The sequence below is a fragment of the Brienomyrus brachyistius genome, chromosome 2 (assembly GCF_023856365.1).
Source record: "Brienomyrus brachyistius isolate T26 chromosome 2, BBRACH_0.4, whole genome shotgun sequence".
In the NCBI taxonomy this organism is placed as follows: domain Eukaryota; kingdom Metazoa; phylum Chordata; class Actinopteri; order Osteoglossiformes; family Mormyridae; genus Brienomyrus; species Brienomyrus brachyistius.
In genome coordinates, this window is record NC_064534.1 from 2987819 (window position 1) to 3000191 (window position 12373).

Sequence of the window (12373 nt, forward strand, 5' to 3'; positions counted from 1 at the left end):
TAGCGGAGCCTGGCACCGTTTTCAGGGTCGCCTGTAATGTTGGTCTTGACCACAGCGTTCCGCTGAAAGCACTAACCACCCAGGACTCCCAGCCCTTCCCGTCCGACGCGATGTCTTACGTCCCAGTACTGTGTCAGTCACCTGCCTGCACTCAAAGAATCATTCATGCAGTCTGTGGAAAAATAGTTAATTACTTGGACTAGTACCCTGAAATTCCACAGAGTTTTACCCTGGACTCTGAAATGTAATTGCATTAGCTGGTAAAAGCTTCTCTTTAAAAAAAAAAAAAAAGTCCTACGTGTGAGGTTTAGTGTGATGTTTTTAAATAAATTCCTCTTCCCTGACTTGTGTGCACAGAATCAACTGAGGGTTTTGTGGAGATTTTGGGCTGATGTGAGTGTTCCTATCGGGAACGGCAGTGGAGCAGAATGACTTCTGGGATCTGTCCATTCTGGCCCATGTGCTGTTCATCTGAAGCATCAGGCTCCGGTGCTGCCCCCCCTGTTCATGCCGAGGGGATGGTCCATGTTTGCCGAGGGGAAGGGTGACTCCAACTGCTTCTTTTGGAGATGTTGACATTCCAGGAATTAGAGGTGATGTTTGCCACCCGCCGTCCCCCCCACATGTGCCTCCTCACATGAACAGGGCCCGACCCCCCCATCCTGTAATGTTTCCTTAAGTTGCCATGGCAGCCGTTTGTAATCTTCTTCTTTCCTTCCAAATGGAAAGTTTTTAATTGCCGCTTTATGAGGTCCCTGAACCCCCGCCAAGTCTCCACTGCTGCTGCGCAGTGCACCGCAGCTGTGGCCTGGCCCCCTGCACTGCCCCGACCTGGGCTACGGACAGGCATCACTAATCAACTGGGTGCTACGATCTCTGACCCAGGCCTGGTTACCATAGAAACACAAACCCCATTGTGGTGTGGGGGTTTGTCAGCCCCTGTTTGCACGGCCATGTCAGGACACAGAAAAGATATAACACCTGTGCTACTCCACTGTATTGTTTTTCCTTTTTTTGGACATAATAAAATGTTAATTGTGGGTCAGGATTACACCCCATGTGGGGATTTGTTGTGGGATTATTCCTCTGTGGTCTGGATTACACCCCATGTGGGGATTTGTTGTGGGATTATTCCTCTGTGGTCAGGATTACACCCCATGTGGGGATTTGTTGTGGGATTATTCCTCTGTGGTCAGGATTACACCCCATGTGGGGATTTATTGTGGGATTATTCCTCTGTGGTCAGGATTACACCCCACGTAGGGATTTATTGTGGGTTTTTTTCTCTGTGGTCAGGATTACACCCCATGTGGGGATTTGTTGTGGGATTATTCCCCTGAGGTCAGGATTACACCCCACGTGGGGATTTATTGTGGGATTATTTCTCTGTGGTCAGGATTACACCCCACGTATGGATTTATTGTGGGATTTTTCCTCTGTGGTCAGGGTTACTGGTCGGCGTCCAGTGTGTTGTCAATACACTGCATTACTGTTTTGTTTGTCATTGGATTCTAAATACCCCCAAAATACCCCTCCCCCCACTTCTTTTGAGGCATCAAACACAGATAATGTTCACAGCATCTGTGTAATTTTTTTACATTTAAAATTTAAATAATATTGAAGTGCTGGCTGTCCTTTCAGCTCCATATAAAAACACATATTGGAATGCTGTTTATCACATCCTCTGTTCCCTGGGAAGGGCCTGATCCCAGCAGTGGAAAAGCGATCAACGGAAATGGACCCTGGAGAGAACATCTGGTAGTCAGTGTTTGTAAACGTGTTAAATGCCCCTCACCTGAACAGTGAAAGGCAGTCACTCAGTTACCAGAGATAAGTGCAGATCAGTGCATACAAAACACTGAACTATATGTGTGATTCCCTAAACAAGCAAGCATCAGCATTGCATTACATGGAGTATAATGCTGTTTCACGGTAAGTCAAGTCTACTGGGCTTGTTGTCATGTCGTCCATGTACAGATGTACAGCACCGAAGATTAACGTTCCCCAAGGACCATAGTGCATCTTGCAGACACTAACATACTCTCACGTGCGTGAAATCACTCTCAATGACAAACTAAACTTTTATTTAGTTTTTATTCATGGTTAAATTTTAAGATTCGTCTTTAGTTTATTGCTTGCCTAAAGCATTGATTATTGCGTCAGTTATTTACTGAAGATTTTCTTTTCTACAGATGTTTAGAGAGTAATACTTCACTGGGATTTAATCTCTTAAATACCCGGAACATGCTGCCTGGCTGAGCAGAAGCTGAAGTGTGTTGCTCTGGATGTAATGAGGTGTTACTGTAACACTTTGCAGATGATTGTCTGGGTCTTTACCTGGGGGGGGCTATGAGGGAATTTGCGCTGCTCTTAGACCTGGGGGATGCCAGGCCTATGTGTAACAAAGCTCACTTGTCCGTCCACTTCCAGGACGTCCAGGGTCAATTTAGTTCAGTTTTATTTGTGTAGTGCGTTTTCACAACATTACATTGTCTTAAAGCGCTTTACGTTATCCCCGCCCAAAGCCCCCAGTGAGCAAGCCAGAGAGGACAGTCGCAAGGAAAGACTCCCTAGAAGGAAGAAACCTTGGGAGGAAGCAGACTCAAAGGGGGAGCCCGTTCTCCAGGGGCTAGCAGAGGAAGTCAAATGAGCAAGATGGCAAAGTCCCAATTCACATCGGCCCAGTCTTAATATTTGACCTTGGGGCCCCGACAACGAGGGTTTGCTGGTCATCTATTGATCATAAACCCCTGATGCAGTGTTTTTATGGCCTGTGGATTCACACAAGAATTTAAAAAGCCAGAAACAAAACATGTCGGTTTCCATGAAAACGGGGAGGCTCTCTGATGCCGTTGCTTCAGCTTGAGGACGGCTGTCGCTGGTGCGCTGTGGTCAGAGTGGTCTGCTACTGGTCTGCTAGAAATATCCACGCGTCTCTCACCAGTCGTGCAGTTGCATTTCTGGTGGTGACGTTCGGGTCGCTGACGAACCGTCATCCTTACTGACGTGAAATTCACGCCTTAGAGCAGCCCATAGCTGCAGATGTTCGCAGGAATGCAGTGACATTCTCCAGTGCTGAGAGGCGTAACTGGATAGGATAAAGCCGTTAGGAATTAAGAACCTGTTGAAACCAGTGGAAAGTCATCCAGTGTTTTCAAAGAAGTGCTGCAGACTCTGATGACGCTAATGATCTGCATGCTTCTCTTGTCTCTGGTGATGCACATTCATCATAAGACTTAATGACTCCATTTCTCCGTGCTGTTTATGTACTGAAAACTGTGATTGGCTCTCGGGGGCAACAGCAGCTCGCGACTGGCTCCGTAATATGCAGTCAATTAAAAGTAGAGACGCCTCTTGGACCGGGGCATGCTCCAGACCCTAACTATGTGTATCGCAATCGCCGGCAGGCGTGGGCAGTGCAGAGGAGGTGTGGGGGAGTTGCCAAGCCAAGTTTCTGCATAGAAGGGCAGATTTAAAGAAAGTTTATGCCGACAAAAGGAATTTTTGCAGGTCTGATTCAGAGGAACATCCTGCACATGGGCACATCAAGGAATCAAAGTTTTACCAGAGGTGGCTGGATAGATGTTGCTGCCCACCTGTAGCTGATGGCGATCTTGTATATAATCAGGTCTGACTCCCATTGAATAGCCACTAATTAAAATTGATTTTATCAGATCTGCTGATTCTGCTGTCAGCATGGTTGAAGGACTGTGTTTAAGGTCTACAGGAACTGAAGCTTGATGCTGGGTATTGTTTGTGTTCCTCTGAAACAGTCCATGCCATCGCTGGTCTGGGCATCTAGCCTGAAATAATAAATAACACCTGCAACCCTGGTAAGGTTACAAGCATGCAAGATGTTCCAGAGATCCAGAGGTAGTAAAGGTTTAGGTTTCAGTGAAAATTAAACTGGGAAACTGAGCAGAAAAAAATGTCAAATTCAAGGAAAACGTACCTGAGCTCTGCAATGTACTATTTGCATTACATTACATTTTATTTAGCAGAAACTTTTATCCAAAGCAACATACGGTTGAGACAGTAGGGTCAGACACTCCCTAGAGGTATTGGGGTCAAGGCCCTTGCTCAAGAGCCTAGTGGTGAAATCACTCAGCTGGCTCTGGGATTTGAACTTGTGATCTTCTGATACCAGACGTGGCATCCCGACCTGCTGGGCTTCACACACTTGGCTGAAATGTCAGTCCTCTTGCATAACACTGTAATTTACATCATTCATGCTATGCAAAGCATTTTACTGCCTCTCCCGTTTACTCTGCCTGAGTGTTAGTTTTCTTTGGTGCTGTTGTGGTGCTGCGTGTTACAGGGTCCTCAGGTGAGCTCTTGGCCCCGAAGGGAGTTCAGAGCTTTTCAGCTGGATGTCTGCATGCTTTGGCGTGTTGTTCTGCAGCATCGGCGTGTTGTTCTGCAGCATCGGCATGCATGCATGGCTCAGGTGCACCCAGACACGTATCAACAGAGCACAAGCAATCACATGGTTTTATTCTGCATTATTTTCCCTTCACACAGTTATCACACCCTGTGGTCTTTGCCTCTCCCTCTACTCCCTCTGCCTCTGTCCAGCTCTCGGAGCTGGAAGGTCTGAGACCTTAAAGGTTCCTGCCCATTATTTCCCGTTTCAGGGTCTGCTTTTAATGAACTGTGATCCGTTGGCATTAACTGGTGACGTATGTGCTATTTGAGCAGTAAAAGCTTAAACAAGATGGCAAAAGTACGCCAACAAGGTCTTCTGCTCTTGACGTTAGGCTGGGATTGTTTGATCTGCTGCACAGGAATTTTACACAATCATCCAGCATCACCAGCTTCACAGCAGTAATGAAACGTGCCGGTCTTGACCATAAAACCTATTTCTCGTGAAAACGGGCAATCTGATGCGGCCCAGCTGTGACAGCTGTTCTCAGGTTATGATGATATGACTAACTTCACGAGGTGTCAAGCAAGTCATCTAAGGACACAAGAGGTGTTATGTCCGGACGTTACGGGTTTATTGTTCATGTCAGGGAATAAAATGCCCAGTTAATGTCTGTGATGGCGGCCATTTTGGAACCCCTTAGACCCTTGGGCTAGCTGTTAGCACGTTAGCAGTTTGCTGTGGGTTTCTCGTTTATGTCAGGGAATAAAATGCGTAGTTAATGTGTGCGATGGCTGCCGTTCTCCCTAGAGACCTCCTCGGGAACCGAGTATTCAGGGCGGACCGTCTACTTTTCAAAGTGAAGATTGCGAAGCAGCTGCTGGCTTCTGCTGAAGTGTCCATGAAAGGAGGCTTTCAGGTTGAAAGGGTTTCTCTTAGTCAGGATGCGGTTGCGGTGCAGGTGAGTCTCGCCAGACTTCACCCAGAAAACTCTGATCAATGGGCCTTGCTGTTCCCCAGCACCATTTGAGATGATGACAGCTGTCCCGCCTTTCGTCCTCGTGGGGAGTCCGTGGGGTGCAGCATGAATAAGCCCCATGTTCTATTTCTAGGTGGTTCATGGTGGGGGGGGGCTGTTGGCTGTTCCCATAGTGACAGTTGGGATGCGCCACTCTATTTTGAGTGTAGCTCCTGACGCACGGGAATCAGTGTCCTGTGATCATGTACCTGCATCACACAAGTAGGGAGCCTGAAATATGGTGTCGCTGTGCTCCCCCCCATGGACCGGGGGCGCAGGCATCGTGTGTCCTGGACACCCTGTTTATTTCTTCCAGAATTCTGCAAAATCTCTTATTTTTCACGTGAAGTATGCGTGTTTTTTATTACTTTGTCTGAAAAGACTTCCTAAACTCCAGGGAAGATCAGAAGTTGTGTTTTATCAATCATCAGTTATTTGTCGTTGTGGACTAAGTGTTTTGGCTCCTCGTCCTGGGCTTTTGACTTTCCTCAAACTTTGCTCTGCTTTCACTGGTGGGTGTAAGTTAAGGTTACCTTTAAGCGGCCTGTAATAAGCACATCAGCAGCAATGCGTGCCTGGTCACATGCAGGCATCTTGGGAGCCACTGTTTAATGCTTAAGATTTGGCGTCAACTGTACCGGAGTCCTTTAGGAAAGAAAATCAGTTTGGTCATGTGGTTCTACCATTTGTGGTGTTTTCCAGATTGCTTTGTATTCTTTGGACTGTCCAGTAACCTTACAATTATCACAACAGCAGTGGTGATTTTTGTGAATTGTCCCTTTTATCGTATTTGAGGGCCACATTCAGATTTCCAAACATACGGCTTTTTATTTAAGTTTGCTTCAATGCAAGAAAATTGTGCAAGAAGATAAAAAATTAATTCATCCATCCATCCATCCATTTTCTTGCAGCATGCAACAAAAACACCACATTTTTATATATGGAAAATTTGTGCAATGTTTAATAATACACTGATTACATAATCAGGTGTATTCCGGCTGACAAAGCCGAGGCTGAGTTTCTCTTTTGCGTGTTTAATACCATTTCCAGTCCTTCCCAGTGTATGACACGTCCGCGGCCCTGGGATCCTCAGCCTACGTTAGTTGGATATTATGGCCAGTTTTCTCTTTGTTTTTTAACATTGAAACTTGATTTCCATATCAAGTTCTGCACTGTAATATTAAATTCATAATGCCTGCATTTCACACACAGCGGGACCAGAAGCAGCTGGGGTGTACTCACTTTTGTTGCAAGCAGTTCAGACATTAATGGCTGTGTGTTGAGTTATTTTGAGGGTACATCAACTTTACACCATTATACAAGCTGTACACTGATTACTTTACATTCTATCAGAGTTTCATATGTTTAGCGTTGTCCCTTGAAAAGATATAATAAAATATTTACAAAAATGTGAGGGGTGTACTCACTTTTGTGAGATACTGCATATGGGCAGTGATACATATATGTTCAATTCTATGTGTCGCCTTAACAATAAATATTGTCAAAAAGTTTTTGAATTGTACTGAATTAATTTGACAGTCAGGTATTGATTATGTGCAATGTTGATACAACTAATAGGCTACTTAAATTAATAAATATGTGTGTGTGTGTGTGTGTGTGTGTGTATGTATATATATATAATATATATATAAAATCACACTAAATAGTTAGACATTACGATCTTCCGGACCTTTGTTTCAAGACATTCTCTCTAACTGGGCCTATTTAAATTTTAGTTTAACACCCCTGTATGCAAACTATGTTAGTTCTGATCGTATCTCGTTTCAGGAAAACATTTTCGTTTCGTTTTTATTCGTTGACGAAAGTGTCAGTACACTTCGTCATAGTCTTAGGCTTCGTGAAATAATTTTTATTTAGTTATCGTCTCGTTTTAGTCTGAAAATAAAGGTCGTTGACGATAACTATGATGAAAAATTTTCGTAAAAAAATTTCTGCAGTATGTTCAGATTCTGATCTGATCACTTCTCAGTGCTTTCTGAGTTGGCTCCCTGTGCCCAGTCAGACCTGCCATCCTTCCTTCACCATAACCCCGCGTTGGCACGGCTCCCCTCTCTAAAGTTTGCTTGTCTTTACATTTCTGACTTCTATCCCAACCAGAGAAAACGGGCGGATAAAAGCGGGTAAATCTGAATCGGGCGACCGCTCGCTGCTCGCTGCTCGCCGCCTTGCTTGATTTGGATCTGCAGCTTCTCAGCCCTGTGACATGCATCTTTACTGCTCCAGCTGTGTGTTTACTGTAACATGATCTTTAGTGACTAGATGGTCACTGGTAGTTTTGATAACTCGTTACTTTATCGGTGTTGGGCGTGCCTCTTGTTTAAATCACTGATAATTACTTCTGCTCTTCAAATATTCGAGGATTCAAAAGGTTTATTGTCATGTGCCAATACCTGACTGTCAGTACAATGAGATCTTTGCTTAAAGAGCAAATAATGGCAAAATTCAGAATAGCGAACAATGCTATGTATGGCATATATATCATAACGTGTACATAGGACGCCGAGCTCCTGAGGCTAGTGAGGTAGTGGGTGATTATTACCAGTGGTGACTGGAGTTACCCTGCTAGTTATGAATGCGTGTAACCTTCCTGTAAATGTCGGGTAGCAGCTCGTCCTGAGTCTTGGATTTCCACGTCATCGGCAGCAGAGGCATGTCTGGGCTCCGTCGTTTGCTGTTAAAACTTTCTTTGTCATAGTCTATGTTCTCTTTATTGCTTATGTTCTGTTTTTCGTACTCTATTCATCCATGTTTTTTTCTGCATCCTTCCTGACTTTTTTCTTTATTGCATTAACAAGGATAGTCTTTCAATTTCATTGTACCTTGTGCAGTGACGACAAAGGCATTCGTTCATTCATTCATTCATTCTGCTCCTGTTCATCCTTACTATCCTTCACATTGTGTATTTTTTTGGTGCTTTTAACACCTGCTGAGCTGAATTGCTTCGGAAGTTGGAAATCCATCAGTTAATGAGAGGTAATCAAATCTCGGCACCCATGACTGTGCTGGAACTCAGGCCCTGCCTCACTGGGGTGTGGCCCCATATCTCTCATATCTATGGTCTTCTAGGCGTTCATGTACCGCAGGGTGCTCTCTCCACAAGGTGCGTGAGTCATTCCGGTTTATTTTAACACAGTATTCACCATTCAGCAGGGCTTGGAAAGGGCTCTGGTCCGGCACTGGTCCGCAGCCCATAGTTTGAGAAACGCAGCTCTGGAGTCTGCTGGTGAAGAACGGTCCCTTTATTAAATGATAAACAATGGCCTCTCACCTTGGCCAGCGCGACTTATGATCCTTTGTAGGTTGCTGGACCGCAGTACGAGCTTTTCTTCCAGAAAGTTCCAGCCCTTCACCGTGACCCGTAAAGCTGCTTTGGTCTTAGACCCGCTCTTGGACGCAGACATCTGTTTCCAGGATGGGGCCGGGAGCCGTGAGTGACGCAGCAGGGCCTGTCTGAGGTAATCTTCCCGTCTGCCAGACGACCCCTGGGAATGTGACGGAGAGGTCAGGGCCGCTGAACGGAACGCAGCCGGGAAGCCAAAACACACACTGACCGCGGCTCGGACACCGGGCCGCAGCTACGCCTTTGGCCAAACCATTCCCTGATCTCCACGCTTATCAGCCTGCCCTCCTTCACCTGTGCTCTGGGCTCTTTGCGGACAGAGAAGCTAAGTCACACGCGTTTATCTGGTTTCTCTGTTGGCATTCATAACTTCTTCAGTGGTGGTTTAGCCATTATTCCGGTTGCTTCGTTAGATAGCTAATTAGAAAGACCCAGGGAAAGGCAAGTGTGATGCCTTCAAGGTGCTAATACGTATCCAGTGTGGACTTCACCGGTTCCAGTAGCTTTTGCCCCCAAAAGCTGAAGGATTTTCTGTTGATCAGGTTACATCCGAGCCCATTTGAGCGGTTGGTTGGCCGTCAGTTCGTGTTATAGGTATTAGACTGTTTATGTCTGTGAGAGATGCCAAGGGGTCTTAATGGAAAAGGCTGTCTGTATTGTCATTGACAGAGACGTTACTATTTCATATTTGTTTCTGCAAATTTTTTTTCCCCACAGACTGTGCATGACTTACGAGGCCTCAGAAATTTCCTCGTAGAAAAGCACATAACCTTTAATGCAACAATGAGGGCAGTGTTTCAGCATCAAGGCATCGAGGCCCCCCCCCCCCCCCCCCCAAAAAAAAGCCAAGCGACCTTTCCCTGCTGGTGAAGGGGCGGGTGCAGCTAATGCTCGTGCTTAATCGCTCCCTTCCTCCTCCCTTGTAGGCCTTGGAAAATTCAGTGGCTGTTCGGAGAATTTCAGCATTGTGTGACCAAGCTGAATGCTGTGTGTCTTTTTACGATTTTTTTTTTATTGATTTATTAATGCGAAACTTTCAGAGCACTGAAGCGAATCACTCGCATTGTGCTGAAGCTGCAGTGAGTTTTCATATCCCAGGTGTCTGCACAATTGAACATCAATTGAATGTTACCAGTTAAATGAGGGCAACTTTGATTCACTGTATGCAATATTACCGTTTACATTCAGCTTAAGTCTGCACTGTGGATGTGAGTCAGTGCTTCTCGTGTGGCTAACATCAGTGTATGTTTATCTCTGCTATCTTCATTTAAATCCCACGACAATGAAAAAATATGGAAAAGACGATCTTAGCACGAACCCCGGACCATCCAGAGCACTGACCCTCAGTGATTCACCTCATTCGTTTGCAGCTCAGTCTTCAGTCGCGTTTTGCTGCCATTCGGGGTTTTGTCAGGTTTTTGCGGACAGCCACAGTGTCGTAGTGAACAAGCAGAGGGCTGGATTGCTGACAGCTGAGCCATGGTAGCCCAGGCTTGTGCCTGTAATCCAGAGAGCCCTGCAATAACACTTTAGCTCAGCTGCCAGCCTGTTTCCCTCGTCAGTGTTTCCGTCGTCTTGTTGGGAAGGATATTTACCAGATCTGCTCACATGTGCTTCCTGCGGGTGGCGCTGTGACTGGCCAGGCCTCATGGCCCTGTTGCTCCTATACCTTAAGCTCAGGCTTTGTTCTTCCGATGCTGATGTTTCATATCGATGGTCCTCCTTGCACAGACCCCAGTTCACGCCATGCTGCTCTGGCAGAATCACGGTCTTAAGCACCATCGCGGTTCCCCCTCAGTTCACATCTTGCATCCTGCTATATTGAGTTACCCCCACAAATTTGCAGGTGGCTTGTTGGTGGTCCTGTGCACCGTCATCCTGCAGAACCTCTCAGTCATTTCCTCCCTGCAGGACTGGTCTCAGCAGCCGGCTGAGCGGCGGAAGCTCCGAGCCTGTGGATGTTGAAAGCAGAAGGGTTTTCCTTTGCCATACTTCCACACCAAACCTTAAAGCACAGTCACGTCTGTCCTGCTGTCCCTCTCTGTTTCCACACTCTATCTCCACATTGTCACAGAGGTCTGCCCTTCATGGTGTCCGTGATTTGGGTTTTATCAAGAAGACGGTGGTTTTTTTTGTGCTGGGATTAAAAATCATTAGTTACAGTAAAGCATAAATTAGTCTTAAGGTCTAAAGCTGTATTTGATATGTGTGCGTGTGTCCCCGTGCTGGGTCCGTAACATGTCAACTTGTAATGGGTTCAAGTCCCTCGGCCTCTGAGGGCGGTGTGTCCCATGATGACGATGTAGCCATGTGTCCCACAGCTTGTGATGGGGGTGTGTCCCACGAGGTCCATGTGCCTGGGAAATCCTCCTTCACAGATTGGAACAACATCCAAGGAAGGAGGGAGGGGTGCACAAGAGGAGAACCAAGACCGCACTGCCGTCCTGTGGAATCTCGTACCTCGGGATGTTGTCCGAGACCACGCTGCCGTCCTGTGGAATCTCGTACCTCGGGATGTTGTCCGAGACCACGCTGCTGTCCTGTGGAATCTCGTACCTCGGGATGTCGTCCGAGACCGTGCTGCCGTCCTGTGGAATCTCGTACCTCGGGATGTCGTCCGAGACCGCGCTGCCGTCCTGTGGAATCTCGTACCTCGGGATGTCGTCTGAGACCACACTGCCGTCCTGTGGAATCTCGTACCTCGGGATGTCGTCCGAGACCACGCTGCCGTCCTGTGGAATCTCGTATCTCGGGATGTCGTCCGAGACCACGCTGCCGTCCTGTGGAATCTCGTACCTCGGGATGTCGTCCGAGACCACGCTGCCGTCCTGTGGAATCTCGTACCTCGGGATGTCGTCCGAGACCACGCTGCCGTCCTGTGGAATCTCGTACCTCGGGATGTCGTCCGAGACCACGCTGCCGTCCTGTGGAATCTCGTACCTCGGGATGTCGTCCGAGACCACGCTGCCGTCCTGTGGAATCTCGTACCTCGGGATGTCTTTGAGACCGCGCTGCCGTCCTGTGGAATCTCGTACCTCGGGATGTCGTCCGAGACTGCACTGCCGTCCTGTGGAATGTCGTACTTCGGGATGTCTTCCGAGACCACGCTGCCGTCCTGTGGAATCTCGTACCTCGGGATGTCTTTGAGACCACGCTGCCGTCCTGTGGAATCTCGTACCTCGGGATGTCTTTGAGACCGCGCTGCTGTCCTGTGGGATGTCGTCCGAGACCGCACTGCCATCCTGTGGAATTTCACGCCTCGGGATGTCGCCTGAGACGTGTGGAATTCTTGTTTTGTGACTCTGATTACACACGATATTTATTGACTATCAATCTGTCCTGAATAAAACTCATTCTGGACAAGACTCTGAGGTCACAGAATAACCAACTTTTTGGCTGACATGTAGGATCTCCCACCTGTCGGGGGTGTGGGGGGAACACCTACCATTGCAAAACAAGTAGGGTTTCCATGGGTAAATGAGATGCCAGTCATTTTGCTTTGTGTATGGAGAGCAGAACCGCAAAGGGAGGGATGTCTGTTGTCCAATGATGAGAGAGGACAGGGCAAGGTGCCCCTGTGCCCCCCCCATGCCCCATGATGTCGGGGGAGGGTGTTTCCCTACCCATAGTG

The 12373-nt window shown here is 47.1% G+C and overlaps 1 protein-coding gene across 3 annotated transcripts in view; it reads left to right on the plus strand.

The window, feature by feature from the left end:
• Positions 1 to 12373, plus strand: part of ralgps1 (Ral GEF with PH domain and SH3 binding motif 1) — a 123778-nt gene that overhangs the window by 78870 nt on the left and 32535 nt on the right. The window lies entirely within an intron of this gene.